This window comes from Chenopodium quinoa, unplaced genomic scaffold (assembly GCF_001683475.1).
Source record: "Chenopodium quinoa cultivar QQ74 unplaced genomic scaffold, ASM168347v1, whole genome shotgun sequence".
NCBI lineage: Eukaryota > Viridiplantae > Streptophyta > Magnoliopsida > Caryophyllales > Amaranthaceae > Chenopodium > Chenopodium quinoa.
The window spans coordinates 89196-95710 of record NW_018745069.1 but is presented as its reverse complement, the minus strand read 5'-3'; positions in this window follow the sequence as shown (position 1 = coordinate 95710).

Genomic DNA, 6515 nt, shown 5'->3' with positions numbered 1-6515 from the left:
AACCGAACCACAAATCGAACCATCCACCAAATTACAAGCCAAATCAAGGGTTTGAGAAAGTGAAATTAGGAATTCTTTGGGTTTTAGAGTAGTTAATTGAATTGATGCCGGCCATTTTTGGCCGGAAATTCGCCGAAATTTGAAGGTTTTGGGGGTTGAAATGGCAGAGAATTGGGGATGAAATTAGGAATTTTGTTCTCAATTGTGGGGTCGCCGGCAGCCAGCGCGGGCATGGGGGAGGGGTGGCTGACGGGGAGGGGGAGCAATGATTGGTGTCTGGGGAAGGAGGAGAGAGAGGCAGGGTTGAAGTGGGGAAGGAGGAGCAGTGGCTGGGTTGTTGGGGTTTCGAAGGGGTCACCGGAGATCGAAAAGGTTTAGGGTGGCCGAAAAGGGTAAGGGAAGGGGAGGGGGTCCGATTTCGGTGGGGGAATGGGGAGGGGGGCCGATTTCCGGTGGGGCGAATGGGCCGCCGACAGGGGGGAGGGTGGCTGACGGGAGGGGGGGCAGTTGAGGGTGGCTGGTTTTTTTTTTATTTTTTTTAAAAAAAAAAACATTTTAATTTTTTTTTTTTGAATAAACTTAACGGAACCCTAACGGATTCCGTTAAGTGGTAGTGAAATTTAAATAATGTGATCTTAGGTGGTAGTAAAATAAAAAATAAAATTTGAGGGGTAGCAAAATTGAAAACGATGTGTTTTTGTGGTATCAAAAGTCAAAATTTCCTTATTATTATATACTACTGCTGTTGATTTTTCTGTTCTTAAATTATTATTATTATTATTATTTTTCATTCATTATACTTGCAAGTTACTAGGGCCTGTGGCGGAGCCACCCTTGTGCACGGTGGGCCCAGCACAAAAAAAATAGCAAATTAATATATAACACGCTCAGTTGCTCAGTAAGTAAACATGCTCCCATTTTTCTCTCTCTTCGAATAACCAAGTTGTGCCGCCACTTGTCTTCCGTTCCGACCCACCGCCCCTCCAGCCTCCGCACTCTAGGTCCGAGTTTCGTACCAACCGGCAGCCGCATCTTTCAATATCATTATATATTCAGGTAACTCAATTTCTTATTGAATTTTAAATGTTTTAATTTCTTATCCAACCACCACACACATGCAAGCTCTTCACCGTTTGCTTAGATATTTGCATGGTATTGCCAACATGGGAATATTACTTCATAAAAACTCACCTTTATCCCTTCATGCCTATTCGGACGCGGACTGGGCTAGAGACAAGGATGATTACATCTCCACCACAGCTTATATTGTTTACCTTGGCAAAAACCCGATATCATGGTGTTCAAGAAAGCAGCGCACACGAGCCCGTTCCTCCATTGAAGCGAAATACAGGGCTGTGGCAAGTGCTACGGCTGAATTGCTATGGGTACAAAATTTGTTCAAAGAGCTTCAAGTCATCCTACCTCTCCAGCCAGTAGTGTATTGTGATAACGCAGGCGCAACTTATGTAAGTGCAAACCCGGTTTTTCACTCCAAAATGAAGCATTTAGCATTGGATTATCACTTTGTTCGGGAAAATGTTCAAGGTGGTAATTTACGGGTCTCCTACATTTCTACCAACGATCAACTAGCTGATGCTCTTACTAAGCCACTTCCACGTCACACATTCACTTCTCTGGTTTCCAAAATTGGTCTTTCCTCGTGGTCGCCTATTTTGAGGGGGCGTGTCTAGGGGTGTGCATAAACAGGACCGGACTTGAAAACCGACCTGAACCGGACCTGTTGGGACCGGACCTGTAGAATCAGGTCCGTTCCCGGTCCTTGAAATTCAAGGTTTTCGGTTCAGGTCCGGATCAGGTCCAAAACCGGGGTTTTCAGGTCCGGACCTGAAACCCGGTAAATTTTTTTTTTTTAAATACAGAAAAAAAAAAATTCAAAAATCAAAATAGGTCTATTCAGGTCCATATACAGGTCTATGCAACAGGTCTAAAAATCAAAAAAAAAAATTTGATTGATAATTTGGGATTGTATATAATTATTAAATTATGCAACAACCAACAGGTCTAAAAATCACAAAACAGGTCCATATACAGGTCCATATACAGGTCCAACAGGTTATTTATTAAAAAAACGAAAAAAACTAATAAAACAGGTCTATTCAGGTCCAAATCTCTAATTTTGTTGAAGTATGGATCAATTGCTCTGATTCCATCCTGTACACATAAGTTAAAAACATGGCAAACACATCTAATATGGAGTGCGTCACCGTCTAAATTACATTGGTAAAATTTTGTTTAACATAATTAGCATAATATGTCATTGAGGTTGCGTTGTCAAATGTCATTGACATGATTTTTTCTCCAAGGTTATATTCATTTATTGCTCCTATTTGAAAGGAATGGTGTCCTTCCAACAAGTGTATTATTCCGATAGAGGGTTCAGAATTATTACAAAGGTAATTCTTCAGTAAGGTCAAGTGATCGGAATGCCTAGGTGGAGGTCGCTTCCGATCAGTGAAATATCAAGGTACAATTGATATTACAGCTTAATCTTAACTGAACCCTTCGGGTCGAACCCAATCGAATCTCCGATCCGAGACGTCGAATTAATCCGAAAGGATTTAATGAGTCGACAGTGTTTTACGAATACAGACGTCGGAAATCGAGCCTAGGGCGTCGATACCGAGCGTCACAAAATCACAAGCAACAAGTATGAGCGTAGCCGTAGCTAGGCTAGGCTAGCTCATAGCATGCCTAGGTGCACCATGTGTGTGCTAGGCGCACCATGGTGTGCTAGGCACCATCGCAGCCTAGGCGCATCCTAGCAGCCCATCGCATGCTAGCGTGGGTGCCTAGGTGCGCATGGCAGCTATCGCAAGCCACACAAGCACCAGGCAGCCCATCGCAGCTAGCAGCGTGCTAGCGTGGGTGCCTGGGTGCTCATGGGTGCTATCGCTAGCCCATCGCATCATGCATAGCCATCGCAGTGCTAGGCACTGGCGCTTGGGCTTGTGCATGCATGCCTCGCACCATCGCAGCCCTATCGCACCAAGCACAGCAGCCTCGTGTGCGTGTGTGTGCATAGGCGCTCTCGCAACAACCTAGCATCTCGCACAGCAGCATAGCAGTGCTAGGCACTGGCGTGTGCTAGTGCGAGGATGGCTAGCAATGCGTGAGCATGTGCACCATCGCCCTGCAGCCTCGCTATGAGGCACCTAGCTGTGTGCTTGCGTGCGTGCCTTCGCATGGCAGCACCAAAAAAACAAGCATGCTGGGCCTTGCGTGCGTGGTGCACTGGCTGCGTGTGCGCATGCTGGCCTGGCTGGCTGGCAGTGCGAGGGGCCCTATGCGAGGGGCCTTGTACGAGAGAGTGTGCGTGCGGTAGCAAGGCAGCAGCACCATGCATGTGCCTGTGCCTGCGATAGCAAGGCAGCAGCACCACGCCCATGTGTGTGTGCGTGTACCAGCGATAGCTAGGCAACAACGCCCAGCGCCAGCACAAGGCGTGGCTCGCTAGCAGCACGCAAGTGCTGGGCTGGGTGATGCATGGCGCGCCAGCCAAGCATGCTAGCTGGCTGTGCGTGCTGGCAGCGCAAGGTGGCAGCTAGCTTAGCTGCCTTGCTAATGGCGGTTTGAAGGGGAGTGGGGACCAAAGCCACCAAGCTTCCCTTGGGGAGCAAGGCAATGGTCCCCCCCCCATGGGATATGGTCCTCACCTAACCCATTCTCTCCTTTTGCCACTTGTTGGCTTGTGATTGCTTTTGCATAATTATTTATTTTAGAATTAAATAAATTATTACAATTGCACATGATCCCACATTGATCATGAAAAGGGGTTTCAAGTCCCCATTCTCTATAAATACCCACTTGGTTGGGATTTTGAGAATACAACCTTGAGTGGAAAAGTAAAGGTAACTCCATTGTTGAGTAAGCCTTGAAATTCGTAAAACTCTAAGTTTGTTTTGTCCGGGCCTCGACTAACCATCGAGGCTTAGGACGCTCGGGTCGGGTCGAGGGTACGATCCGTCGGAGATCTCGTCTTTTCGGGATTTTGAAGTAAGAGCTCTATAGGAGCGAAGCACGCGTCAAAGGTATAATTCTTATCCTTAATCTTGTTTGATTAAGTTATTTATGCTTGTTTAATTGCTTTAATTAAGGGGCGGGTCTTGGTGGGTTTCTTTCCGCGTAGTGTCGGGTCACTACGAAACCCTACAGCGGTATCGGAGCCACGCTTCTTTTAATTTTTGCAATTATTGTTTAATTGAGGTGTTTTAAAAGAATTTATTTTTCCGGTTCATGTTCATCTAATTAGATTAGATGCTCGTTTTAATTGAATTTTAAAACTCGATTTTATTATCGATTTGGCTGTCGAACCCAGATTTTGGCTCAAAAATAGTGATTTTTGGGTGGAATCGACATTCTGGAACTGTTTCAATTCTTCCAGGGATGTCCAGAAGCCAAATTCGAACCAGAAACCCATTTTTTCTGGGGTTTTTCGTTTTTCAACGAAAGTTTTAATTCTTTTTAAGCCTTGATTAATGCAAGCATTACAAGGTTAGATTAAATGCACATTTGTATCACTAATTTTCTGGTTTTAAAATATCCTTGAGCATAATAATGGAGTGTTTATTGGTGCTTAAGTTGATATACCAAGTAATCACATAAACTTGTTTTTCACAATTTTGCTAATAAATTGCAATAAGGTGTGAAAACTTGTTGTGATTTTTCATTTTGAGTTCCCAAGTAATGTTAAAGTTCTAATCTTTAAGTGTTTAAATGATTGGAACCCTAACCCTAAATTCCAAGTTGAACAAAGTTTGGATTTTTTCATGTTTTTGGTTGATTAAAATCCATTATGTTCAATTACTTGTGAGTAAAATTTGATTAATCTTCATATTGGAAGATGTAATCTTGGTATTTTACACAAGTATGCAAGTTGGAAAATTTTATCATTGGATGATTATTTTGTTTTTCCAACTCCCTTTTGTCAAATCCATGATTAATTTGCATATTGGCAAGATTAATTTTGGACATAGCTCATTTTATTTTAAGCATAATGTTTGACCTAATTTTGTTCAAAATTAAAATTTTGGATAATTTTAGGCTAGTGCACCAATTAAAATAAAATTTCTTAAGTTAGACTTAACATTTGTTTTATTTTATTTTTCCCTCAAAATTAATTCTAAAATTTGATTTAGAATTGATTATTGTCGCACACAAATCGGAATTAAATTCCGAGTTAAATGCACGCAAAACGATGCAAAACCGCAAGCGTCACCAAGGCTAGCCGGGCTGCCTAGCAGCCCACATGTAGGCTGCCTGTGGTGCGCATAAGGCTGTGCATCGCTTGGTGCGTAGCTGTGTGGCGTGGAGGGGTGCTGTGTGGTGCATGTGCTGGCGCGCAGGGGCCTTAGGCTGCTGGTATGCTTGTGCGGCTGCTGGGCAGCAAGCCCCAGCCAGCCAGCCCCTGATGCTTGTGCCAGCGAGCTGCTAGCATGCGTAGCAAGCTGCTGGTGCTAGCATGCTAGGCAGGCTGTGCTAGGCGCACCTGCTAGCTGCCAGCACCACGCACCATGGCGCAGGGGCCATGGGCTACCTAGCAGCCATGGTGCACCAAGCATCATTGGATGATGCTATTCTTGCTTAAGGATGAGCTATGAATTTTGCGATTTTTCGTATTGATAATTTTATTTAATTATTTTAACGAGGCTAAAAACCTCGATTTTCGATTTTGCAAAATTTTGACAAATTATGGGTTATGCCGACTTAATTAACCGGATTAATTAAGTACGGATGCGGAATTTAGTGGGAGCTTAATTAAATGCGTTGGCATTTTGCGTTTAGAAATAATGAATTAAACCACTTTGACTAGTTTTAATTAGGCACGTTAATTGGATTAACGACCTAAGTTAGTTACTAGTTTGGCGTGTTTAATTATGTATTTCGTAAAATTGCATGGGCCGTTCACAAATAGTGAACGGGTGAATGAAAATTGCTTTCAAAACAGGTTGTTTGAAAATGGCAACTAGTGGGGCCCGACTAGGATAGAAAATACCGACTGCGTTCCGTTATGTATATTTGTAAATCTAAATACGGTCTGCGAACCGTTAAGTATTTTTGTACTATTTAGATTAATCTTAGTCGTTCTAGCTAGCTTCTTTTATTTCATTTTGGCCAAGAAGTCTCAAGACGGCGTTTTTTTTTTACGAAGACGAGCCAAGATGAAGACCCATGGAAATTGAAGATTTCAAGGGGTCATGCTAGTTGCCAAATGCATCTATTTTTATGCCTTATATATTGTTATTATATATATTTGTTTGCTAGATGCATGTCTAGGATTTCTATGATGTTGCGATGATTAGTTAAGTTCACTTAAATCAACCAACATAGAAACCCTAGGTCCCTTAATAATATTGAGCTAAAATTTGCCATTCCAAGGACAACACTTACCGAACTAATGCGCGTACGTGATGGATTACGCCAAAGCAAGGCATCACTACTTCCCTAGGAACGTAAGGTATACTAGGTATACAAGTTGTCTTGGTTAAGCTCAACGA